At 48.1% G+C, this 27,708-nt stretch overlaps 1 long non-coding RNA gene across 1 annotated transcript in view; it reads left to right on the forward strand.

Annotated features, from left to right (window-relative positions):
- LOC139262262 (uncharacterized) overlaps positions 1-26,291 on the forward strand; it is a 58,889-nt gene extending 32,598 nt beyond the window's left edge. The window contains exon 3 of the long non-coding RNA XR_011592933.1: positions 26,193-26,291. This is a non-coding gene — a long non-coding RNA (uncharacterized lncRNA). The remainder of the gene's footprint in view (positions 1-26,192) is intronic.
- The last annotated feature ends 1,417 nt before the right edge of the window (positions 26,292-27,708 follow it).

The following is a 27,708-nucleotide window of genomic DNA, read 5'->3' on the forward strand; positions in this document are numbered from 1 at the left end:
GGCAGATGGCATCAGGAGGAGGGTGAGGTATGCTGACCCCCCCACCCCCCCACCAAATAATGGGCCAGGAGCCCTGCCAGCTACAGCCTCCAGAGGTGGCTGACAATCAGGAGGACCAGGGAGATGGGCATCATCCAGCTGCCAGGGGAGGTGGCCAACACAGACCTGGGGGAAAGGGGCCCTACCCTCAATGGGTCTACAGACCTTCATTTTCCTTCCTCCAGCTCAGTGATGAGCAATGCCTGCGAAGGCTAAGATTTAGGAAAGAAGTACTGAGGGAGCTCTGCGCTGTCCAGCGCGAAGATCTCCAGCCTCACACAACACTGAGGACCACCCTGACCGAAGAGACCAAGGTCACCATCGCGTTGAATTTTTATGCCACGGGGTCTTTCCAGTCCGCCACTGCAGACATTGGCAACATCTCGCAATTCTCCGTACGTCAGTGCATCCGGCAGGTCACCGATGCACTCTACAGGAGCAGGGTCCAGTACATCTCCTTCCCCATGACAAGGGACAAACGGGTGGAGCGGCAGGCCGGATTTGACCGAATTGCATGCTTCCCGAGGGTGCAGGGTGCCACAGACTGCACACACGTTGGGCTGAGGGCACCACTACATCACCCTGAGATCTTTGTGAACCGCAAGGGATTCCACTCCCTCAATGTGCAGCTGGTGTGTGACCGCCAGCGCAGGATCCTGGCAGTCGATGCCCGGTATCCAGGCAGGAGCCACGATTCCTTCATTCTGCACCAGAGCAGTGTGCCCGTCTTCTTCACCGGCCCGAATCAGGATTGTGGATGGCTGCTTGGCAACAAGGGATATCTCCTGTCCACTTGGCTGCTCACTCCACTGCGGAACCCCAGGACAGTGCTATGATGCCGCACATTGTGCTACCAGGTGCATCATCGAGCAGTGCATAGGAATCCTCAAGCAGAGGTTCTGGTGCCTGGACCGCGCTGGTGGCACCTTGCAGTACTCTCCTCAATGGGTCTCCATATTCGTGGTAGTCTGCTGCATGCTGCACAACTGGCCCTCATGAGGAGCCAGCCGCCGGAGGTTGAGCCAGCAGTACCACCTGAGGAGGAGGAGGTGCAGGAGGAGGAGGAGGAGGTGGTGGAGGATCCCTGTCACCACCGACCTAGGAGGTGTCATCCCCAGTGCAACCCTGCAAGGGAGGTGCAACTGCGTCTCATAGCTGCTCGCTTCAGATAATCCCATCCACACATGACCCTTCAGCTCCCACTTTCAATGTCCATCACAATGAGTGCCTTCACACACAATTGCCCACTCCCAAATGAAACATAAAGATTTATCAAAATATTCAATTCAGTGCAAAAACATATCAACAAAAAGACTCCCATCAACTACCACTAATAATCATATCTTGCCCCTGTGCATGTCCTTATAACACCTCTTACGCGTGCCTAACCTCACACTATGCCTAAGTGTCTCCCCTGTGGCTGTATCATGGGCCTGGGAAGGCTGCTGTGGTTGTTGTCTGGGAGCTACAGATGTCTTTGTTGGATGCCCTCGAACACCTTTGGCCCTGGTAGGGCCAGGTGCAGACTGGTCACCACCCTCCTGGGAGGGTTCAGTCTGGCTTGGCTTGGGCGAGGCCATGCGTGGAGGCACTGGCGGAGTGACAGGTCTGGGGCCAGGAATGGTGTGATCCTGAGAGAGCACATCATCAGGATCCTGGTCCGAGGAGTCTGAGTCACTCCCTGGGGGTGACACGTTACCACCATCACCAATCTGAGGGAGGTCAGGTCGATGCTGTGGCGTGACACCAGAAGGTGCGCCGTGGCCCGTGGTGGACCCAGCTGCGAAGGCAGCATTGAGGTGTCATGTGGCATTGAGCTGAGACTGCATGAGAGCAGCCAGAGTCTCAAGGCCAGCTAACATGGCAGCAGTTAGACGCTCCGTGGTCTGTTGCCCAGAGTGCATCAGAGCATTCTGAGCTTCCAGGGCCGCGGCCACCCTCTCCAATCCAGCACCGATGTGATCGCTCGCTTGCGCTTGTGATGAAATGGTAGCTGCCACATCATCTGCAGGTTGCGGCATCACAGCTGGATCCGCACGGTCTCTCTGGGAGTCCACCATCGCCTGCACACTGGCAATGATGGGCTCCATGGAGGGCGCAGAGCTGTGGACTATGCAGGAGGCAGACTCCTCCATGCTCCTCACCACTTCCGACAGCCTCCCTGGCATCCTTGTCAGTGCCCCCAACATCTCAGAATGCATGGCCTCCACCCTTCTTTCATAAACCGCTACATCGATGGCATCGTCTGAGTCCTTGCCGGCAGAACTCCGGTGCGGACTCGCCCCCCCGGAGAGGTGGTACCTGAGGTTGCCGAGCCCCCTCACCATGCTGCAGCCCGCTAGGCCCCGGTGCAACACTTAGTGCTGCCCCACCTACCACGTCAACTATATCAGACCGCGCACTCCCAGTATCTGAGCTGGTGCGTGTGGGTGGAAGCAGTGACGCACTTGTGCCATCTGTGTCCTCCTCCTCGTCCACTTCCTCATCAGTTGTCTGGAAGAGCCGGGGAGTGCTGACAATGGTCTCTTGATCGCTTGAGGCCTCAATCTCATCATCAGTGCTTGTCAGCTTCTGACCACAGGCCTGTGCTTCAGGCCTGCAGCTGGTCTCACAGGTGAAGTGTCCGTTTGTGGTGTGCTGCCACTCAGTGTTTCATAAATGGGAGAAGGGCTGCCGTGAGGGGGAGGTGGGGGATGAAGGTATGGAGGATGCAACCAGCAGACTTCTATGAAGGAAAGGAACAGTAGGCGCTGACGCATTGAAGGAGAGAACATTAAAGGAGGGCCTTCACTTACCCACATCGGCGTCCGTATTACCATCGGACACAGAGAATACACCATGCCCGCTGACCAGCGCCTCAGCCCACCCCTCCAGAGGTGTGAGGACCTGTGTGTCTGCGTCACCACCCCCGGTCATCCTTTGCTCGCCTGCTATTGTGAGCCAGTTTAGCCTGCAAAAGAAAGCATGGTGGGCGAGTACAACTGTGAAGACGCACAGAAATGATACACAAGTGTTTGTCCCTGACATGCAGCTATAAGTGTGAGATGAAAAGGAGCTTTCATTGCGATAACACACATATATATGTATAGAGGTGTGAACAATGAAATGTTGCTTGAGTGACTAAACAGTGAGTATGGGAAACAAGAGAGGCTCGCTGATGCAAGTTCAGCAGTTGGTGGAAGAGGTACCCACTTTCATAAACCGGATGATATCATGGAATCTCTTCCTGCACTGCACTGGCATCCTCTGATATATGGAGGTGCCTGACGCCTCCTGTGCTATCTCATTCCAGCCATTCTTTATGACCTGTCTGCTTGGTCTCCCCACGTCTGGAAACATCATTCCCCATCTACCCTCCACACCTTGCATCAGGGTCTCGAGCTCCACATCCGTAAACCTATTCGCCCTCCTTCCTAGTCTCACGCCAGCCATCCTTCAATCCAACTCCTTCCCCCCTCAGGGCCTAGCTGCAAACCCTGCCCATTAAAAAGGCCAGGGAGCAGCTGGTTTGTCAAAAACACTTACCTGCATGCTGAATTTCTCCGCGGGAATTCCGCTCCAATTAGGCCACACTGCTGAAAAATGGACTTTGGAAGGGTTCCTTAGCGCTGGAACCCATTTTTTCAATTTTTGGAGCTGAATATGGATCGGGCCACCGCCAAATTTTTTGGCAATAATGACCCCAAAAAGTTGGGAGGAACACCAGGTTTCCAGCGGTGCTGAATTTCGGCCCCTATATAGAGTACAAAAGCCAGGAAGTTGTTCTAAACTGATATAAAACACTAGTTCGACCTCAGCTGGAGTATTGGGTCCAATTCTGGCACCACACTTTAGGAAGGACATGAAGGTTTTGTAGAGGATACTGTAGAGATTTACAAGAATGGTTCCAGGGATGAGGGAATACAGTTATGTGGATAGACTAAAGAAGCTGGGGTTGTTCTCCATGGAACAGAGAATGCTCGGAGGAGATTTGATACTGTTTAAAATCATGGAGGATTTAAATAGAGTAAATAAGGAGAGACTGTTTCCAGTGGTTGAAGGGTTGATAAAATTGAGAGGGCACAGATTTAAGGTGATTGGCAAATGAACCAGAGGCAACATGAGGAAAAACGTTTTTTACGCAATGAGTGGTTAGGCTTTGGAATGCACTGCCTGATAGGGTAGTGGATACAGATTCAATAGTAGCCTTCCAAGGGAATTGGATAAATACTTGAAGAAAATAATTGCAGGGATATGGGGAAAGAGCGGGAGAATGGAACTAACTGGATTGCTCTTCGAAAGAGTCGATGCAGACTCGATGGGCCGAATGCTCTCCTTCTGTGCTGTACTATTCTATGATTCTAGTTGATTGAACCTTGGTACCCTTATCTAACACAAATCTATCAACCTCAGTCTTGAAAGCTCCAATTGTTCCAGCATCCATGATCTTTTGGTGATCGAGTTCCAGATTTCTACCATCCTCTATGTGAAAATTACTTCCTGATTTCCCTCCAAAATAGCCGAGCTCTACTTTAAGATTATGTCCCCTCGTTCTTGATTTCCTCACTAGAGGAAATAGTTTCTCAATATCTATCCTATCTAATTCTTTTAACACTTTAAACACCTTGATCAGATCACCCTCAATCTTCCATACTCAACAACAACTTGTATTTATATAGCGCCTTTAACGTAGTAAAGCATCCCAAGGTGCTTCACAGGGGTATTATAAGACAAAAAAATTGACACCGAGCCACATAAGGAGAAATTAGGGCAGGTGACCAAAAGCTTGGTCAAAGAGGTAGGTTTTAAGGAGCGTCTTAAAGGAAGAAAGAGAAGTAGAGAGGCTGGGAAATTTAGGGAGGGAGTTCCAGAGCTTAGGGCCTAGGCAACAGAAGGCACGGCCATCAATGGTTAAGCAATTATAATCAGGGATGCTCAAGAGGGCATAATTAGAGGAGCGCAGATATCTCGGGGGCTTGTGGGGCTGAAGGAGATTACAGCGATAGGGAGGGGCGAGGCCATGGAGGGATTTGAAAACAAGGATGAGAATTTTGAAATCTAGACGTTGCTTGGCCGGGAGCCAATGTAGTCAGAGAGCCCAGGGGTGATGGGTGAGCAGGACTTGGTGCGAGTTAGGACACGGGCTGCTGAGTTTTGGATGACCTCAAGGGAGTTTATGCAGCCTGTCCTCATAATCTAACTCTATACGCCCCATGCTATCATTCTGGTGAATCTGCGTTGCACCCCCTCCAACACCAATATATCCTTGCTGAGGTGCGGAGCCCAGAACTGAATGCATTACTCCAGAGAAAGCCCACAGAATAAATACAGGACAGAAATGAGCACTCCTTTATTTGGTGACAGTACAAATTTCACCTGTAGTTATATCACAACAGAGCTCACTTAAAATTGTATCTGTATATACGTTTGGGGCTAGAATTCCTCTTTTAACGGAAAGCAGGAGAATGCCTGTATTTTCTCTGTAAATTAATGGTGTTTTAATGGAATCACATTCTCAGAAATCACATTCATAAAACTACATAGTCCATGTTGGTAATTATCCGTCACATGAGCAGCAGTGCTAATCCCATGTGCCTGCCCTAACCCTTTTGCCCATTATGCTCCTTCTCCTTCAACCACCTATCTGACCGATTCTTAAAAGCTGACATGGTCTCTGCCTCAATCACTAACTCTGGTATGCAGTCTCACACCCCAGGCAACCTCCCATTGGGTGCTGGCAGTACATTAAGAAGCACTGTCATCATCATCATAGGCAGTCCCTCGGAATCGAGGAAGACTTGCTTCCACTCTTAAAATGAGTCCTTAGGTGGCTGAACAGTTCAATACGAGAGCCACAGTTCCTGTCACAGGTGGGACAGATAGTCGCTGAGGGACAATCTGCCTAGCGGAGCTGATCAAGTATGGTCAGTGCTTCAATGCTGGGGACGTTGGCCTGGTCGAGGACGCTAATGTGGTGCTTCTGTCCTCCCAGGGGATTTGTAGGATCTTGCGGAGACATCGTTGGTGGTATTTCTCCAGTGACTGTATTGAATAGGCAGTGACTGAGTACAGAAGTGCTCAGTTACTGCTGAAATCCCCATAATGATGTTCCAAAAAACAGATCCCTTAGTCCAGAGATGTCCAAACTGTGATCATCAGGGGGCAAAAATTCTCCTGCTGCACTCCTCCCATTGCTAATGGGTGCAAGCCTGTTTTCATCCCGGGGAGGGGAGTGAGGGGGGGAGGTGGTTAACAGCTCCCGTGAAGTTGCCCGCGAGTTAGTGGAGGCGCTGGCACAGTAGTGCCATGCCCCGGTCCGCCACGCAACCAGCGATGACATCAACGCTATGTGCAGCGACCCATTAGCGAACCACACCAACCCGTTTCTGCCCCATGGAGGAAATTATCTCACACCTCGCGATGCTGCAGAGCGCGGGTCGCAAACCGGGCTGCGTCGCGTGCGCCATTTTGTCATTTTGGCTGATTCATCGGTCAGCCCGCCTGCAGTCTCCCTGGAATGGTCCGGGCCGCTCCTTACTCCGTTTGAGTGCCTGGCTGCAGCCTCAGCACCACGCCGCCCTGGTGGCCCCAGTGGAGGCCCTCAGAGGCCCTGCAGAGTGTGCAATGGCCCTCCCCTTTAACTGAAGTGGAGGGGGCGTTGAAATGCGTTAGTGCTACGCCGCGTAACATTGCCGATCCCACCTCGTAGCGCCCCGGATACCGTCCCAACAGGAAGTGGTGCGCACGACATTGCACTCCACTTCCTGTGAGGGGCGATCACCCTAATTTTGTGGCCGGGGCGAGACCTCCATTCCGGGTGCAGAAGTCCCTCCCCGACTGGGATACTGCCCCTAAATGGGGCACTGGGAAATTTTGCCCCCTATATACTGTGCAAGCCCTGGCTATCCAGTCTGTGAAATCATTCACAATATCTCACCAGTTTGCAGCACCTCTTTGCAAATGTTTCAAAACAACACCAGTGTGTCTTAAAACTACAAATAAAAACAGGTCCAATCCCACTTTCATCTCCAGAATTTCTCCTTATTTTCTCTTTAGTACCTCTTATCAGTTTCTCCCTATCTACCCTGTCATAGAATCATAAAATGTTACAGCATGGAAGAAGTTCATTCAGCCCGTCATCAAAAGCCTTCGTGATTATTTTGAATGCCTATTATGTCTCCTATTAACCATCTGAATGGCGGCAAATTAGGAAAAGGCGAGGTGCAACGAAACCTGGGGGTCATGGTTCATCAGTCACTGAAAGTGCGCATGCAGGTACAGCAGGCGGTGAAGAAGGCAAATGGTATGTTGGCCTTTATAGCTAGGGGATTTGAATACAGGAGCAGGGAGGTCTTACTGCAGTTGCACAGGGCCTTAGTGAGGCCTCACCTGGAATATTGTGTTCAGTTTTGGTCTCCTAATCTGAGGAAGGACATTCTTGCTATTGAGGGAGTGCAGCTAAGGTTCATCAGACTGATTCCAGGGATGGCTGGACTGTCATATGAGGAGAGACTGGATCAACTGGGCCTTTATTCACTGGAGTTTAGAAGGATGAGAGGGGATCTCATAGAAATGTATAAGATTCTGACGGGACTAGACAGGTTAGATGCGAGAAGAATGTTCCCGATGTTGGGGAAGTCCAGAACCAGGGGACATAGTCTTAGGATAAGGGGTAAGCCATTTAGGACTGAGATGAGAAGAAACTTCTTCACTCAGAGAGTTGTTAACCTGTGGAATTCCCTGCTGCAGAGAGTTGTTGATGCCAGTTCATTGGATATATTCAAGTGGGAGTTAGATATGGCCCTTACAGCTAAAGGGATCAAGGGGTATGGAGAGAAAGCAGGAAAGGGGTACTGAGGGAATGATCAGCCATAATCTTATTGAATGGTGGTGCAGGCTCGAAGGGCCGAATGGCCTACTCCTGCACCTATTTTCTATGTTTTTATGTTTCTATGTTTCAATGCTCTAAGGAGAATACTGCCACTTTTTCTAGTCTCTCCACATAACTGAAGTCCCTGATCCCTGGTACCACAGGGTAAAGGTTTGATGGAGACTGATGTGCTGTCTGTGGATGCCGAAGGAGTGCATGTGATGAAACATCAATATGGCGCCGCCCTAACTATTTCCCAGTTTGCAGCTTTTGTCACTGCTGAATAGCTACATTTTTTTTCAGTGCAACTATTTGTACTGCACTTTTTTTGACAGACATGCATTTGTCAAGCCCCGCCCCTGTCAAGCTCCACCCCGCTCCCCCCCCCCTCCCCCCGGCCTGAATCATTCCCTCCACATGGTGCCAAGAAGCAGGACCCGAGGCTTTGATTCTCTTCACCTGCTCAGGCCCTGGCCCCTCTCCCCTCTTCCCTCTCCCCTCTCCCCTCTCCCCTCTTCACCCCCACCAACTCTCTTCCCCCCGGCAGGCCTGGGGCTAAGAGAAGCGGCGGGGGGCCGAAAAAGAGAGAGACTGGGGAAAGAGAGAGAGAGAGACTGGGGAAAGAGAGAGAGAGAGACTGTGGAAAGAGAGAGAGAGAGAGAGACTGGGGGGCAAGAGAGGCTGGGAGAGAGAGAGGCTGGGGGGATAGTGAGAGAGAGAGAGAGAAACACGGGTGGGGGAGGAATCGGAGGGGAGAGAGGGAACTCAGGGAAAACTGATCACGTTATCTCCAAATTTGCAGATGACACTAAGCTGGGTGGCAGTGTGAGCGGTGAGGAGGATGCTAAGAGGCTGCAGGGGCCTTGGACAGGTTAGGTGAGTGGGCAAATACATGGCAGATGCGGTATAATGTGGATAGATTTGAGATTATCCACTTTGGTGGTAAAAACGGGAGGACTGATTATTATCTGAATGGTGACAGATTGGTAAAGGGGGAGGTGCAACGAGACCTGGGTGTCATGGTACATCAGTCATTGAAGGTTGGCATACGGGTGCAGTAGGCGGTGAAGAAGGCAAATGGCATGTTGGCCTTCATAGCGAAAGGATTTGAATATAGGAGCAGAGAGGTCTTACTACAGTTGTACAGGGCCTTGGTAAGGCCACATCTTGAATATTGTGTGCAGTTTTGGTCTCCTAATCTGAGGAAGGACATTCTTGCTATTGAGGGAGTGTAGCGAAGGTTCACCAGACTGATTCCCGGGATGACAGCACTGACATATGAAGAAAGACTGGATCGACTAGGCTTGTATTCAATGGAATTTAGAAGAATGAGAGAGGATCTCATAGAAACATATAAAATTCTGACGGGATTGGACACGTTAGATGCAGGAAGAATGTTCCCGATGTTGGGGAAGTCCAGAACCAGGGGTCACAGTCTAAGGATAAGGGGTAAGCCATTTAGGACCGAGATGAGGAGAAACTTCTTTACTCAGAGAGTTGTGAGCATGTGGAATTCTCTACCACAGAAAGTTGTTGGCGCCAGTTCGTTAGATCTATTCAAAATGGAGTTAGATGCGGCCCTTACGGCTAAAGGGATCAAGGGGTATGGAGAGAAAGCAGGAATGGGGTACTGAAATGCATGATCAGCCATGATCATATTGAATGGTGGTGCAGGCTCGAAGAGCCAAATGGCCTACTCCTGCACCTATTTTTTATGTTTCTATGTTTCGATGTTCTTCCAACTCCCTACAAGGGACATCGTTGGAGTGGATGATATCCAGAAGTCATGATACTGTCACTATTCACTTCATACTCAAATAAACCTGTTAACAATCCATACACAATGCCCCATCTATGGTGGGATGGAGGGGGAGGGCGCGGGGGGGGTGGTGGGGGAGGTGGCGGGAGGATGCACTTGGACTGGGGTAAGGCACTTCGGCGGGGGGAGGCATGCACTTGGACCAGGGTAAGGTACTTTGGCTGGCCCTTGCTATCTTCTGAGGAGCTCCGTCCTCTGTCACTTCAGGAAGTCAAAATGGATCAAGTTACAATTTACAAAGTTAGTGAGACCTTGGGATGGGCGGTTCCAGTTACTCATTCCAGTGAAACCTCAGGGTGTGGCTTATCCTCCAAGGGGACCAATCATAGACAAAGGTTGGAGCATGGTGGCTATTTTTGCAGTACAAATAAGCATATCCATTTTTTAAAATTATAGCTTACTTCAGCTGTGTCTGTGGTGTGGAAAGCAGGTAATTATTACTTGTAAATGAGTTAGTAGGAAAACACTTTTGATGCAGAATGCTTCGGTTATGTGGAGAGACTGGAGAAGCTGGCATTGTTCTCCTTAGAGCAGAGAAGGTTAAAGAGAGATTTAATACAGGTGTTCAAAATGATGAGAGGTTTTGGTAGAATAGATAGGGAGTAAGTGTTTCCACGGCCAGCAGGATCGGTAACCAGAGGATTAAGGATTATTGGCAAAAGAACCAGAGAGGGATGAGGTTTTTTTAATGTAGCGAGTTATTATGATCTGGAACGCACTGCCTGAAAGGACGGTGGAAGCAGGTTCAATGGTAACTTTCAAAAGGGAATTGGATATATACTTGAAAAGGAAACATTTTGAGAGCTATGGGGAAAGATCAGGGGGAGTGGGACTAATCGGATAGCTCTTTCCTTTTGTTATTTCCTCTCTTCCCCCTTTCTCTGCCCTTACACTTACTTAAAAACCTGCTAACTTTTTCCAGTTCTGATGAAGGGTCATAGACCTGAATCTGTTTCTCTCTCCACAGATGCTGCCTGACCTGCTGAGTATTTCCAGCTTCTTCTGTTTTTATTTCCGATTCCAGCATCTGCAGTATTTTGCTTTTGTATGAGCTCTTTCAAAGAGCTGGCACAGGCACGATGGGCCGAATGTTCTGTATCTTCGCACCAAGTCCCGTTCACCCATCACCCCTGACCTAAATAGGCTGCCGGTTGAAAAACGCCTCGATTTTAAAATTCTCATCCTTGTTTTCAAAACCCTCCATGGCCTCGCCCCTCCCTATCTCTGTAAACTCCTCCAGCCCCAAAACCTTCCAATATATCTGTGCTCCTTCAATTCTGCCCTCTAACACATCCTCAATTTTAATCACTGCACCATTAGAGGCCACTCCTTCAGCTGTCTAGCCCCCAAGCTCTGGAATTCTTCCCCCTAATCTCTCCGCCTCTCTTTCCTCCTTCAAGATGCTCCTTAAAACCTACCTCTTCAACCAAGTTTTTGGACACCTGCCCTAATATCACCTTATATGGTTCGGTGTCAAATTTCTTTTGATAACGCTCCTGTGAAGTGCTTTGGAACGTTTTACTACGTTAAAGGTGCTATATAAATTCAGGTTATTGTTGTTGCTGTTGTATGATTCAATGCGGAGTGGCTCATTTACATGGCGATGAATCCACGGGACACAATTATACTGAGCTGAATCACAGCACAAACAACAAACTACACTGACTCAATGTATGACCATAAACCATGGGAGTGCATACACTGCAAAAGTATTCTCCATTCTCTGGAGTAATCGAATATTTAATTAATTTTCGCTGCTGCAATCTGTCCTCTGGAGTGACACAATTTATCGGGTTACAATTAATAATGGATTTAGAGAGAGAAAAACTAAGTTTTAAGCACAATTTGAGATTCTGGATCTAAGCCAAGGAAGACATTTGGATGATCTCTGCTAACATTCTGTGGTGTTCAATCAGGGTTAATAAGACCCAATTAGAATGAATAGATTAATAACTACACACACTGAGCAGCATAACAGAGAAACTAGGCCTGATCAGAAGAATCGCTTCCCTTCCTTAAGTGGAAGTGTACAGCTGGGAAAACTTAATAACCAGTGCTCGAAAATCCTCGTCACTTCAAATGGCAGAGGGGAGATTATGTTTAAATTGCTTCAGTGTTTTTCTCTATATCCACACTGACACCTCACTCTTTTAGCTGGTTACAACCCAAATTATACACTTCGCTGTTCCAACCTATCTTTTCAATGAACAAGCAATAGGGAAATTCATTTTCAAACTGCGTCAGAACTATGTGAAGAATATATGATAAAGTGACAGTCGGACTATGCAAAATAGGTGGACAGTGACATTTGCACCAGGAATTCTGTACTATTCCACAAATGGAAAAAATGTTGACCCGTTGGGGTGGATCTTTTTTCATTCATTCTTGGGATGCTGGCAAGGCTAGCATCTAATTCCCATCCCTAGTCGCCCTTGAGGAGCCTTCTTATTGCACTGCCGCAGTCCGTGTGGTGAAGGTGCTCATGCAATGCTATTCGAGGGAGTTCCAGCGATGATGAATGAACAGAGATATATGTCCAAGTTGGGGTAGTGAGTGCCTTGGAGAAGAACTTGGAGGTGGTGGTGTTCCCATACACTGCACTCCTTTGTCTTTCGAGGTGGTGGAGTTCATGGGTTTGGGAGGTGCTGCCATAGAAGCCTTGATAATTTGCAGCAGTGCATTTTGTCGATGGTTACTGATGGCTAAACCTTGCACTGAGTTATTTTATGGCCAACTTGAAATGAGCTCCACCCAAGGCTCATGTGATGGCTATGAGAGTTTACATACCAGGTAGCTAAGCCATTCAGAATCAAGAAGCTTGTTCCTGGTCCAAGTTATTAGCTAATCTCAGCAATAGGAGCGCTACAATTATCCTTGTATTAGCAGTGGCTCAGTAGTTGCAGTCTCTCGCCGCTGAGAAGGTCATGGGTTCAAGTCCCACTCCAGAGACTTGAACACATAGGACTAGATATTGCGTTGAGATTAACGGCAAGGCTAACAGCGCTCACCATTATTTTGGAGTAAATCGGACAGCAACTTCCAGTGTCTGCACATGTGCAGTTATATGCAGAAATCGGGATTTGCCCTGCTCTGCTCCTTCGCAAACTTCACTCTAACAGTACCTCGCTGAGAGACTCTGCATTGAAATTATACGAAGGGTGTGAAGTTGAATACCCACTAAACATCCCCAAAAAAAAAGTTAGGGTTTATCCATTCAAGTGTAGTGTGGAGTCTCATTCTTTAAAAATTGTTGGGAATTTAAAAAAAAATATTTACTTTTCCTTTTAGTCTCTTTTATCTCTCTCTCTTAAACCCCTCTCTTTATTTTGCTTTATGTACATGATTTTACATTGAATTAAATATTCTAATTTATACTTCCTGATTTGGACTCTGCAAGGCTCAGTGAGGATTCTTCAATCTGATTGGTTGAAGAGACATGCTGTTGCTTGACCTGCTCACATACGCCACAGATCCCCTGTAGAGGGCGCCACTCTGTATCAGACTCCCGATAACAGTAATTTGCTGCCTAAAACCCCATGGAAAGTCTGTAGGCATCTGTAAGCTTAAGGAATGTCAAGCGCCGTTCCTTCGCCACTGACAGCAAATCCGGGTCAATATCCAGGCTGACACTCCCAGTACAGTACTGAGGCAGCACTGTTGAAGGTGCCATCTTTTGGATGAGATGTTAAACAGTTTGCCGTCTCAGGTAGACGTAAAAGGTCCCACAGCAATATTTTGAAGACGTGCAGGGGAGTTGTTCCCGGTGTCCAGACAATATTTATCCCTCAACCAACATGGATGAACCAAATGATCTGGTTATTATCTCATTGCTGTTTGTGGGAGTTTTCTGTGCTCAAATTGGCAGCTGTGATTCCTACATTACAACAATGACTACACTTCAAAAGTACTTCATTGACTGTAAAGTACTTTGGGACGTCCTGAGGTTATGAAAGGCGCTATAGAAATGCAAGTTTTTTTTTAAGAGAGGGAGGAGGGGAGAGAGTCGAGTAATGCGGGGCCATCATCCCCTTTGCATTGACCCAGGTTTTCTGAGGCTTCCCCAAAGGACTGAAGCAGGTCTGGTGGTGCTATGATAATAAGGTGGGACATTGGCACTCCTGGCCGGTCCCACCCTGATTTTGCTGTACTTGTGGCCTAGGTGGTGCTCCAAGAGGCTGGCAATGGTACTTGTGCCTCAGATCGCAGGAGGCGGGGGTGGGGGAAGGACCAAGGGCAGCAGGCAGCAAGCCAAAAAACAGACCCGGGGGCAGGGAGACTTTCTTCCACCCCTCACCGAACCTCCATTTTCAGGCCACAGTGCTTGATCTCCCACAGCAGCCACAATGCCCTAAGGTCAGAGGGCATGCATAGTGCTTTTCCTAATTCAGGATCTCCGTATAAGGCCGTAGCAAGGGCTGAGCCTGTACCAGGGGTGTGACCAGGAGGAGGGCCAAGAAAATTGACCCCCACAAATTTAGCTCCAATTTCTGTACAAAGGTTCTTTATTTTCTACAATCACTGTATCCAGTGCTGGGAGATAAACTATTACATTTCAGACTTCATGAATGCATATTGCAATTTCCACTTGAACGGATGGCACTACGAACATATGAACAAACATATGAACAATGACAGACAGGTAAAGACCATTTGGTCCATCAAGCCTGTCCCAAACAATTGCAATACCTTGTGCATCACAACTTATACACTCCACCCCACCCGAAACCTTGTGATCTCCTGGGAGAGGCAAAAAAACAATTTTTTAAAAAACAGGCCAACTTGGGAGGAAAAAATCTGGGAAATTCCTCTCCGACCCATCTAGGCAATCGAAACTTTTCCAGGAGATCACTCAGGCCATTAAATTCCTTGCAGTACCTACCTTCTGTGAGAGGTGATCTCCGCCGGAGCCAGAAACAAATCCAGCTTTCACTTGTAGAAATTCAGCGAGGCTGGGGTATTCAATTTATGTGTCTTCTAGACTTTTTTCTTGTAGCTTCAGTAACTCAGAGGCCTGGACTAATAAGCCAGAGAATACAGGGTAGGTTTTGACTTTGAATGATAGTGTAAAATGGTTAAAGTCAATGTAAATAGAAATCTGGAGAGATGTGAAAGAGGCTGCCAACACACTATCGCCCAGGATTCTTCACCGCAGTCAAGTCCACCTACAGCCCATGCACCCAAGGCCCCACCCCACTGCTGGCCAAGAATGGGGAGACACTCATTAAGGACACGGGGGCAATCAGGACCCGCTGGAAGGAGCGTCGTGAGCAACGAATACAGTATACTAAATTGGAAGAAGTACAAGTAAATCGCTGTTTCACCTGGAAGGAGTATTTGGGGCCTTGGATAATGGGAAGGGAGGAGGTAAAAGGGCAGGTGTTGCATCTCCTGTGCTTGCACGGGAAGGTGCAGTGGGAAGGGGAGGGGGTGCTGAGGGTGACTGAGGAATGGACCAGGGTGTCGCAGAGGGAGCGGTCCCTTCGGAATGCTGAGAGGGGAGGGGAGGGGAAGATGTGATTGGTGGTGGGATCACGCTGGAGGTGGCGGAAATGGCTGAGGATGATCCGTTGAACGTGGAGGCTGGAGGAGTGAAAGGTGAGGTCAAGGGGAACCCTGTCGTGGTTCTGAGAGGGAGGGGAAGGGGTGAGAGCAGAGGTCCAGGAAATAGAACAGACACAGTCGAGGGCCATGTTAACCACGGCGAGGGGAATCCTTTGTTTGAGGAAAAAGGAAGACATGTAAGAGGCACTAGTGTGAAAGGTGGGTCGTCAGAGCAGATGTGACAGAGATGGAGATACTGGAAGAATGGAATGGAGTCCTTACAGGATACAGGGTGGGAGGAAGTGTAGTCTAGGTAGCTATGGATACTGGTCGAAAGCCTACCCCGAGAAATGGAGATGGAGAAGTCGAGGAAGGGAAGGGAAGAGTCAGAGATGGACGATGTGAAGGTGAGGGAAGGGTGGAAATTGGATGCAAAGTGAATTACATTTTCTAGTTCAGGGCGAGAGCAGGAAACGGCATCGATACAGTCATTAATGTAGCAGAAAAAGGGGTGAGTGAGGGGGCCTGAGTATATCTGGAACAAAGAATGTTCCACATATCCCACAAAAAGGCAGACATAGCTAGGACCCATGCGGGTTCCCATAGCAACACCATTAATTTGGAGGAAGTGAGTGGAGTTAAAGGAGAAGTTGTTCAATGTGAGAACAAGTTCAGCCAGGTGGAGGAGGGTGATGGTGGATGGGGACTGGTTGGGCCTCTGCTCGAGGAAGAAGCGCAGCGTGCTCAGGCCATCTGGTGGGGGATGGAAGTGTAGAGGGATTGGACCTCCACGGTGAAAAGGAGACGGTTGGGGCCAGGAAACTGGAAACTGTTAAAGTGACGGAGGGCGTCGGAGGAGTCGCTGATGTAGGTGGGAAGAGAGTGGATTAGGGGAGAAAAACTAGAGTTGAGATAGGAAGAAATATGTTCTGTGGGGCAAGAACAGGCTGAAACGATGGGTCTACCAGTATCACTTTGTGTTGCTCTAGTGCTGAGGGAGCAGACCTCCGAGAACGTTATGGGCTGAGATAAATCTACCTCGCTATTCCTCCGGTGCCCTGTGAGAGCTGTGGCTCAGTGGGCAGCACTCTCACCTCTGAGATAGAAGGCCATGGGTTTGAGCCCCACTCCATAGAATGAGCACAAAAATCTAGGCTGACGCTCACAGTGCAGTACTGAGGGAGTGCGGCACTGCTGGAGGTGCCATATTTCGGATGAGACATTAAACCGTCTGCCCTTTCAGGTAGACCTAAAATATCCCAAGGCTCTATTTTGAAGATGAACAGGAGAGTTCAGTCCAACACTTATTCCTCAACCAACATTACTAAAACATCATCATCATCATAGGCAGTCCCTCGAAATCGAGGAAGACTTGCTTCCACTCTAAAAGTGAGTTCTCAGGTGATTCTACAGTCCAATACAGGAATTACAGTCTCTGTCACAGGTGGGACAGACGGTGGGTGGGGAGTCTGGTTCGCCGCATGCTCCTTCCGCTGCCTGCGCTTGGTTTCTGCATGTTCTCGGCGACGAGACTCGAGGTGCTCAGTGCCCTCCCACATGCTCTTCCTCCATTTAGGGCGGTCTTTGGCCTGGGACTCCCAGGTGTCAGTAGGGACTTTATCAAGGAGGCTTTGAGGGTGTCCTTGAAATGTTTCCTCTGCCCACCTGGGGCTCGTTTGCCGTGTAGGAGTTCCAAGTAGAGCGCTTGCTTTGGGAGTCTTGTGTCAGGTATGTGAACAATGTGGCCCGCCCATCGGAGCTGGCCGAGTAAGGTCAGTGCTTCGATGCTGGGGATGTTAGCCTGATCGAGGACGCTAACATTGGTGCGTCTGTCCTCCCAGGGGATTTGCAGGATCTTGCGGAGGCATCGTAGGTGGTATTTCTCCAGCGATTTGAGGTGTCTACTATACATGGTCCATGTTTCTGAGACATACAGGAGGATGGGTATCACTACAGCCTTGAAGGCCATTAGCTTGGTGCCAGATTTGAGGGCCTGATCTTCGAACACTCTCTTCCTCAGGCAGCTGAAGGCTGCGCTGGCGCACTGGATGATTATCACATTGTGTTTGTGGGGCCTTGCTGTGCGGAATTGGACTGCCATTAAACAGTGACTACACACATGGGATTATGGAGTGTCCTTCTCAAATTCAGCTGTCCTCAAAAATCCGTCACCGTCCTCCGCCTGCCTCACAATGACATGCAAGCCATGATTCTGTAATGGATCCACCACAGACTCAATACAAGTGCAGCTTATCAAGCAGGGCTGTGTCATCGCACCAACGCTCTTCTCAATCTTCCTTGCTGCAATGCTTCAACTCACCCTTAACAAGCTCCCCGCTGGATTGGAGCTAATCTATAGGACAAGCAAGAAATTGTTCAACCTCCGACGCCTCCAATCCAGATCCAGGGTTGCTCTAACCTCTGTCATTGAATTACAGTATGCAAATGACGCTTGTGTTTGTGCATACTTGGAGTCCGAACTCCAAACCATCGTTGACACCTTCACTGACGTGTACGAGAGTTTGGGCCTCACATTAAACATTAGTAAGACAAAGGTCCTCTACCAACCTACCCCGTCACACAGTACTGCTCCCATCAAGATCCACGATAAAACCTTGGACATTGTGGACCACTTCCCATATCTTGGGAGCCTACTATCAGCAAGAGCAGCCATTGATGACAAAGTCCAACACTGCCTTCAGTGTGTCAGTGCAGCCTTCGGCCACCGGTGGAAAAGAGTGTTTGAAGACCAGGACTTCAAAACCAGCACCAAGCTCATGGTCTACAGAGCACTAGTGTCACCCGCCCTCCTATCTGCTTCAGAGACATGAACTATGTACAGTAGACACCTCCGCAAAATCCTGCAAATTCATTGCACCAATGTCAGCGTTCTCCCTCAGGCATCCCTAGCATCGAGGCATTGACCATGCTCAATCAGCTCCGATGTACGGGCTACATTGTCCGCATGACCGATGCTAGACTCCCGAAACAAGCACTCTACTCCGAGCTACGTCACAGCAGGTGAGGCCCCAGGAGGGCAGAGAAAACGCTTCAAGGTTGCACTCAAAGCCTCCTTGAAAAAATGCAACATCCACACTGATTCTTGGGAATCCCTGGCCCAAGACCGGTCAAAGTGGAGGAGGAGCATCCGAGAAGGCACTGAAAACTTCGAGTCTCTTCACCGGGAGCACGCGGAAGCCAAGTACAAACAGCGGAATATATATAGCTCCACTCAGTGGATTACTGTAGCATTGCAGCCATTAATGTTTACAAGAATAAACAGGTCAGGTCATCTGACTGCTTCCTGAGGTTATCAACCATCTTAGAGCCTGTGTGTTTGCGAGGTCGTATAGAAAACATAACATTGGTGATGAAGGATAGGATAATTGGATAACCTAGCTGAAATTTTTGTTGGTGGATGATTTAGCCATCTGACAGAGAGCCTTTGAGAGCTTCTCTGTTTTGATTAACAGCTAAAAATCCAAGGTAAGTTACAAGCGCATTTGGCTGAACTGCCAGAGTCCAGATGGCTGCGCCCATGGGAATAATAGGGTGCTTGGGGGAGTTTCAACCCGACCATGAACGTTTCAGAGCGTATGTGGAGCGGCTAGAAATGTTTTTCACTACAAATAGTATCATCATAGTATCCGATGATGAAAACCATAACCAGGTGGTGTTGGAAAGAAAACGGGCTATTTTCTTAACTAAAGCAGGGCCCGAGGTGTATGAAACCCTGAAAAATGTGCTTGTGCCTGTCAAGCCAAAGTACACATCACTTAAGCAGATTCAGCTCTACAGTCCTGAGCGCCTGGAAATTGCTGAAAGTTATCGTTTCAGAATAAGAGATCAATTCATTGATGAAAGTATCAGTGAGCACATTGTAGCATTAAAGAAGCTATCTATTCACTTAATTTCGGAAACTTTCAGGACCGAGCATTGCGTGACTGCTTTGTTTGTGGGATGAAAAATGATGCGATCAGAAGAAAGTTATTGACAACTCCTAACTTGAATTTTGATTTAGCTTGTCAGACAACTATGTAAATGAACATGGCCGACCAATATTCCTGAAAATTTTGTACCATTTCCAGTCGTCAGACAACCGAGGTGAATCACCTGCAGGTTAAAAGTAAAAGGCAGTTGGGCCCCAAGGCCTAGTAACTGGCCAAGGTAACAGAGCATTGAAGTTGTGCTATCGGTGCCTGGGACAACATATTCCTCAAAGTTGTCCATATGTGAAGGCAGAGTGTTTCTTCTGCAGGAAAACTGGGCATCTTGCGAAGGCATGTCGACTGAAGAGTAAACCAACTTTCAAAGCTATAAGTAGAAATCCCCAGAGACTACATAGCATGGAAGAAAAACAACAGGATGAGGAGGTTTTAGAGCTACACATCACCAGGAGCATGAGGGTAACTCACAGCAATTCGAAAAGTATCATCATCCATGTAGATGTTGCAGGAATCAAGATACCCATGGAAATCGACACTGGTGCATTTATGAGTGTAGTACCGGAATCGCTATACCTCGACAAATTGCGTGGTTTCCCGTTGAAGAAATCTAAGCTAGAGCTGCGAGGCTACTCGGGAGAGAACATTCCTGTGGTCGACCGTATCACCGTACAAGTGAAATACAAGGATCAATTTCAGAGCTTGCCTCTCTTAGTAGTGGCAGGTGACAAGCCTTACTAGGAAGAAATTGGTTGGGATCACTGAAGCTGGATTGGAATGAGATTTTTCATGTTGAAACAAGATTTGCATCAAAGGATGATGCCATCAAGAAGTATCCAAAGATGTTCTGTGAAACAGGCAGTCCAATCCAAGGCTTCAAGGCAAGTGTCGGGGTTCAGAAGGACACTAGATCGGTTTACTGCAAGCCATGTCCCATACCATATGCACTCAAGGAGAAAGTTGAGCAAGAACTCAAAAGACTAGAGACTGAGAACATTATCTCTAAGATAGATATATGTAATTGGGCTACACCCATTGTTGTTGTACCTAAGTCAGATGGTAAGGTAAGATTGTGTGGTGATTATAAAGTAACCGCAAACCAGGTTCCAGAGGGTAATATCCCGAATACATTACCAAATGTAGAAGATTTGTTCACAACACTGACAGGTGGTCAGATCTTCTCAAAGTTGGATTTTACAAATGCCTCCTTACAACTTGAACTAGATGAAGAGTCCAAATCATGCTTGACTATAAATACTCATCTAGGCCTGTATCAATTTAATAGGTCTCCAATCATCAAGATCCTCGGCGCGGCCCTGGACCATTTCCTATATCTCAGGAACCTCTTATCAACAAAGGCAGACATTGATGCGGAGATTCAGCATCGCCTCCAGTGCATCAGCGCAGCCTTCGGCTGCCTGCGGAAAAGAGTGTTTGAAGACCAGGCCCTCAAATCTACCACCAAACACATGGTTTACAGGCCTGTAGTAATACCCACCCTCCTGTATGGGTCTGAGGCATGGACGATGTACAGAAGGCACCTCAAGTCACTGGAGATATATCACCAACGATGTCTCCGTAAGATCCTGTGTCCTCGACCAGGCTAACATCCCCAGTATTGAAGCACTGACCACACTCGGTCAGCTTCCCTGGGGAGGACATATGCATGCCAGATACGAGACTCCCTAAGCAAATGCTTTATGTGGAGCTCCTTCATGGGAAACGAGCCAAAGGAGAACAGCGGAAACGTTATAAGGACACCATCAAAGCCGCCCTGGTAAAGTGCGACATCACCACTGGCACCTGGGAGACCCTGGCCGCAGACCGCCTGAGGTGGAGAAAGTCCATCCGGGAGGGCGTTGAGCTCTTTGAGGCTCGACGCGAGGAGCATGAAGAAGCCAGGCGCAGGCAGTGGAAGGAGCACGCGGCAAACCAGCCCCACCGACCCCTTCCCCCGACGAATGTCTGTCCCATCTGCAACAGGGTCTGTAGCTCTCGGATCGGACTGTTCAGCCATCAAAGAACTCACTTTGGGTGTGGAAGCAAGTCCTCCTCGATTCCGAGGGACTGCCTATGATGATGATGATGAGGCTACCATTTGAAGTGTCTTCCAGCCCTGCCATATTCCAAGGGGTGATGAATCAGAGTTTGCAAGGTATTGAAGGGATAGTATGTTAGTTAGATGACATACTAATTTCAGCAGCAAACAGGCAAATTCATAATAACATATTGAATGAAGTCCTCAAACAGCTAGAGAAGCACAGAGTATGAGTGACTGCTCGCAAGTGTGAGTTATTTCAAAACTCAGTGGAGTACTTAGGGTACAGAGTAGACAAAGATGGTTTACATCCAACCAAAGAAAAGCTGGATGCAATCAGAAATGCACCAACGCCCAAGAATGTCACTGAACTTCGATTTTTGGGTCTTTTGAACTATTATGGGACCCACCAAATTTGGCTACAGTGTTACATCCATTGAATGAACTATTGAAAAAACAGGTCCATTGGAAGTGGTCAGAAGAATGCGACACAGCATTCAAGGAGTGTAAAAGCTAATTGGTAGAGAGCACCATGTTATTTCACTATGACATAGCTAAGGAGATCAAGCTAGCATGTGAAGCCTCTGCCTTTGTTGATAAGAGACTCCCGAGATATGGGAAATGGTCTACGTTCCCAGGGCCGCGCCGTGGATCTTGATCTCTCATGTGCTAGATAGTGGAGAGGAGAGACTAATTGCTTTTTCTTCATGCACTCTCAGTGCCAGTGAATGTAATTATGTGCAAATCGAAAGGGAAGTTTTGGCATTCATTTTTGGGGTCAAGAAGTTCCACAAATATTTGTATGCTCATAAGTTTACCATCGTTATGGACCATAAACCCTTGACAACAATCCTCCATCCAAAGTCCCCAGTTCCAATATTAGCTGCAGCCCGAATGCAGAGATGGGCTTTGATTTTGTCAGCATATACATATAATATTGAATACAGACGATCAGCTGATCACAATAATGCTGATGCTATGTCTAGATTGCCTTCCCCATCACAAGTTCCACCCGATAGGGAAGAAGTGTTCTATTTTTCATACATTGATGAACTGCCAGTCACAGCTAAAGGGATTGGTAGAGCATCCAAACGTGACCCAGTTATGTCAAAGGTGTATGATTACATCACAAATGGCTGGCCAAACCAGGTAACAGACAAAGATATTCATCAATTCTTCATTCGTAGGAATTAATTATCAGTCGATAAAGATTGTATCATGTGGGGTGCAAGAGTGGTTATACCAAATAAATTCAGGTCCAAATTATTAGGAGATCTTCATAATCAGCACCCGGGAATTTGCTTGACCAAGAGTTTTGCACACAGTTACCTATGATGGCCAGGTCTAGATAAAGATATAGAGTACATCATCAGTCAGTATACGACATGTCAATCGGTAAGCAAGCAACCATCATCAGTACCATTACAGCCATGGAAATGGCCTCCCAGGGTGTGGCAAAGGTTACATATCGATTTTGCTGAGCTAGAAGGACAACAATTGTTCGTTGTGATTGATAGCCATTCAAAGTGTTTTGAGGTGTTTCCAATGCGGAAAATAACAAGAAGTAAAACATTCGACATTTTGCGAAGATTATTTTCTTTATTTGGCCTCCCAGAAAAAATTGTTTCTGATAATGGACCACAATTTTGTTCAGAAGAATTCACGAACAAAAATGGTGTGAAACATACCAAGGTTCCATCATATCACCCTGCTTCAAATGGTGCAGCAGAGCACACAGTACAAATTGTAAAATGTGCCCTCATCAAACAGATGTTGGATCCAAATCCAAAGAAACAACAGTTGTCATTGGACCACAAATTGACTAATTTTCTAATTATGTATCATAATACTCCTCACTAGCAGAGTTGTTTCTCAAACGACAGCCACGAACCAGATTTTTGTTGTTAAAAACAAACTTGGCACAGTCCATAAAAGAGAAACAATTAAGACAGAAAGAGAATCATGATAGAGATAGAGTAAAAGAGAGAAGTGTGAAATTAAATCAGAAGGTGAGAATGAAGAATCATCACCATAAATGGTTAAAGTGATTACCAGGAAGACTGGTGAAGATATGTGGTCCTCGCACATATTTGGTCAAGATGTTTGATCATGGACAGGTTAGGTTTGTTCACATTGATCATATTTTACCTCCAGACATTGAAAGAGTTGAAAGTTGGAATGATTCGACTATTTCTGACTCATCAGATAGTCTTGTTACAAGTAGATTACCAGTAGCAAATCCTACAGCAAATGTACTGGAAACAAGTCCAAGAGAAAGTCAGAATTTAAAGTCTGAGTGCGAGTCAGGCAGACAAAGAGTCTGAAGTTATAGAGAGTTCAAATGTAAATCAAGGGCATCCCTTGGAGGAAAACTTTCCTCAGGACCAGCCTCGAATGAGTCTAAGTTCGACACCATGTTTGGAAGGTTATGTTCGAGAGCGAAGGTATCCTCTTCGAAACAGAAACCTAGTGGTTAAGCTTGATTTGTAAATATGGCAAAATAAGTCCATATCCTTTATGTATAACCATGCAAGTTACTTATGATGATTGTTTGTTATAATTACTTCTTCATTAAGGAGGGAGAAGTGTAATATATATAGCTCCACCCTGTGGACTACTGTGGCATTGCAGCCATTGCTGTTTACAAGAAAAAACAGGTTAGGTCACCTGACTGCTTCCTGAAATTATCAGCCATCTTAAAGCTTGTGCATTTGTGAGGTTGTACCGAAAACATAACATATATGACAAATCAAGCACCCCATCCACCCGTCCCTCCAACCACCGTCAACCCCATCTGTGACGGAGACTATAGATCCCGCACTGGTCTCATCTGTCACCATAGAACTCATGTTAGTGTGGAAGCAAGTCACCCTCGACTCCGGGGGACTGCCTAAGAAGAAGTCACTTCAAGAGTATTTAAGTGACTGCAGAGCGCTGTGCGATATCTTGAGGTCGTAAAAGACGCTATAGAAATGCAAGTGCTTTCTTTACCTTCTTGCTGACCTCACGCTTATTTGCAGCACCTTTTCCTGAAGGATATCATTGCTTTGATGCATTGATACAGAAGGTAGCTTCCTCTATGTCCTCAAAGCGATTGAACACTGTGCAGTTTGTCACAACACCTTTAAGAAAATATGCAATAAAAAAGAAGTATAGCTGGCCTGAAATAATTCACTACTTTGAAGCTTCATGATTGTATTCTAATGACTGTTAAAGAATCCCAATAGATCCATAGCTTACTGCACCAATAATTAGCAGATGATGTGACAGATCTGTGAGTAAACAATTCTTTCACACAAGGGTGATATTAAAACCTAATTCAACCATTTATGCAGTATGGAATTTTTTTTTACTGCAGATAAAAAGCTGTTTGGAAAAATGTTGGATGATTTTAGTCAGGTTACCTCACTGGTGTTAATGATTTAATTAGTGTTGTAAATCATCATGCACCTGGTGATAAATGGCAGACTTTAAGTCATAGAGTGACAGTAATTACACAAAAATAAGGAATAAACAGGAACTCCACTGGGACAAATGGCAGCATCCCAATCACAAGACTGTGTTACTGACTGTATCTCGACTGATATTAATACACCCCCTCACACTGTCACTCAGTAACCCCTCCCCTAGCACCCTGTATTACTGACTGTATCTCTACTGATGTTAATCCAGCTCCCTCACATTGTCACTCAGTAACCCCTCCCCCAGCACCCTGTGTTACTGACTGTATCTCTACTGATGTTAATCCAGCTCCCTCACATTGTCACTCAGTAACCCCTCCCCCAGCACCCTGTGTTACTGACTGTATCTCTACTGATGTTAATCCAGCTCCCTCACATTGTCACTCAGTAACCCCTCCCCCAGCACCCTGTGTTACTGACTGTATCTCTACTGATGTTAATCCAGCTCCCTCACATTGTCACTCAGTAACCCCTCCCCCAGCACCCTGTGTTACTGACTGTATCCCTACTGATGTTAATCCAGCTCCCTCACACTGTCACTCAGTCACCCCTCCCCCAGCACCCTGTGTTACTGACTGTATCTCTACTGATGTTAATCCAGCTCCCTCACACTGTCACTCAGTAACCCCTCCCCCAGCACCCTGTGTTACTGACTGTATCCCTACTGATGTTAATCCAGCTCCCTCACACTGTCACTCAGTCACCCCTCCCCCAGCATAATGTGTTACTGACTGTGGGGCTGAAATTCAGGCACACATACCATCTTTTTGCCTCCATTATCGCCGTTATGGTTGCGGCGGGCATCGGATCGATTTTCCCCAATTTTCTGAAAAGAATGATGGCCAGTGGTACTGAGCGGCGGGAATCAGGACTTTGCAGCGGTGTGGGTGGGCTGATTGGAGCGTAATTACCACGGGGAAATTCACCCTCTGGTGATTTCCAGCTAACGAGCCGACTGTACCCTGGCCTTCTTAAAGGCCCCGGTTTGCAGCTGGGCCTTGAGGAGGGAAGGCCATGCCGTGAAGGCCAAGGCTGGTGCTGCTGTACCAAGGAGGGCAACTCGATTCTCCAACACGGAGCTGGAGACCCCAATGCAGGCTGTCGAGGGAAGGAGACGAATCCTGTACGCAGTCGCAGGGAGACCCAGTCGTGAAGTTTTCACCAATGCCTGGAGGGAGATCACTGTGGAGGTCTCGGGGACCTCCATCCATGATCGGATGGCAACCCAATGTCAGAAAAGGATGAACGACATCATCCTGTTTGATGGAAGTGAGTACCTGTTCCACCAACTGCTGCGCTTCCATCTGAAAGCCTCTCCTTCATCCTTCTCTTATTTCCCACCTTCACTGTATGGTCACTGAAGCAGCATTTCACTGTTGAGGCCTGTATGTGTGTGTTCTCGCAATGGAGGCTCCCTTTCATCTCACAGTTACAGTTGCATGTCACGGACACACATTTGTGCACTCACAGTGGTACTCACCAACCATTCTATGTTTTGCAGGCCAAACTTGAGCAAAGGAGGACTGGTGGTGGCGAGGCCCAGCTTCAAATCCTCACACCTTTGGAGAAGAGGGTCGAGGTGCCTGTGGGCCAGGGTACTGCCGATGCCGATGTGGGTAAGTGAAGGCCCTCCTTTAATGCTCTCTCTCCCTGAATGCTCCAGTGCCTACTGTGCCTTTCCCTCGGAAAGTCTGCTAGTTGCAGCCTCCGTGCGTCAATCCCCTACCTCCCCCTCACGGCAGCCCTTCTCCCAATTATGCTTGCAGATAAGACCCCCCATCCCACCCCGCCCCCATGGTCTCCGGTACTGGCGATGTGGGCAGCATGGGTAAGTGAGGCCGATCTTCAATGCTATCTCTCCCTTAAAGCGCCAGCACCTACTGTGCCTTTCCTTCTGAAAGTGTGGAGGTTGCAGCTTCTATGGGTCAATCCCCCACCTCCCCCTCACGGCAGCCTTTCTCCCATTGGTGCTTGCAGATGAGAGGCCAAATGACAGCCGAGGCGAGGGAGAGAATCCTCCTGAAACACCGTCGTGAGGCCCAGAGGGGACTCTTGATGTGAATGATAGAGATCTACATCCTGACAGCATTGAGGACATTGAAGGCTCCAGCCTTGCTGACACCCTGGGTCGCACTCCATCGTTTGGGGACTTGTCCGATGAGGAAGAGGAAGACTCAGACAAGCCCATCGATGTTGGGGCTTATGAACGAAAGGTGGAGGCCAAGAATCCCAGATGTTGGGGGCACTGACAAGGGTGCCAGGGAGGCTGTCGGAAGTAGTGGTGAGTGTGAAGGAGTCCACCTCCCGCATAGTCAACAGCTCTGTGCACACCATGGAGCCTATCATTGCCAGTGTGCAGGCGATGGTGGATTCCCAGAGAGACCGTGCGGATCCAGATATGATGCCACAACTCACAGGTGATGTGGCAGCTGCCATTTCAGCACAGGCACAAGGGAACGATTGGAGAGGATGGCCGCGGCTCTGCAAGAGTTGACGGAACGTCTAACTGCTGTCATGTCTGCTGGCTTTGAGACACTGGCTGCTCTCATGCAGTCTCACAGCTCGATGCCACCCGACACCACAGTGTTGCCCTCGTGGCTGGGTCCTCCACGGGCCATGGGGGGACCTTCCAGTGTGGTGCCGCAGCACCGACCTGACCTCCCACAGCTTGGTGGCGGTGGTAACGTGCCACCCCAGTGAGTGACTCAGGCTCCTCGGACCAGGATCCTGATGATGTGCTCTCTCAGGATCACACCATTCCTGGCCCCAGCACTGTCACTCCGCCAGTGCCTCCACACATGGCCTCGCCCGAGCCAAGTCAGACTGAACCCTCCCAGGAGGGTGCTGACCAATCTGCAGCCGGTCCTTCCAGGCCCAAAGCTGGTCGAGAGCGTCCAACAAGGACATCTGTAGCTTCCACACAGGGAACACGGCAGCCTTCCCAGACCCATGAGGCAGCCACACGGGAGATACTGAGGCGCAATAGCAGGATAGGCATGTGTAAGAGGGGTTATAAG

Source organism: Pristiophorus japonicus, chromosome 4, assembly GCF_044704955.1.
Source record: "Pristiophorus japonicus isolate sPriJap1 chromosome 4, sPriJap1.hap1, whole genome shotgun sequence".
NCBI classification, from domain to species: domain Eukaryota; kingdom Metazoa; phylum Chordata; class Chondrichthyes; family Pristiophoridae; genus Pristiophorus; species Pristiophorus japonicus.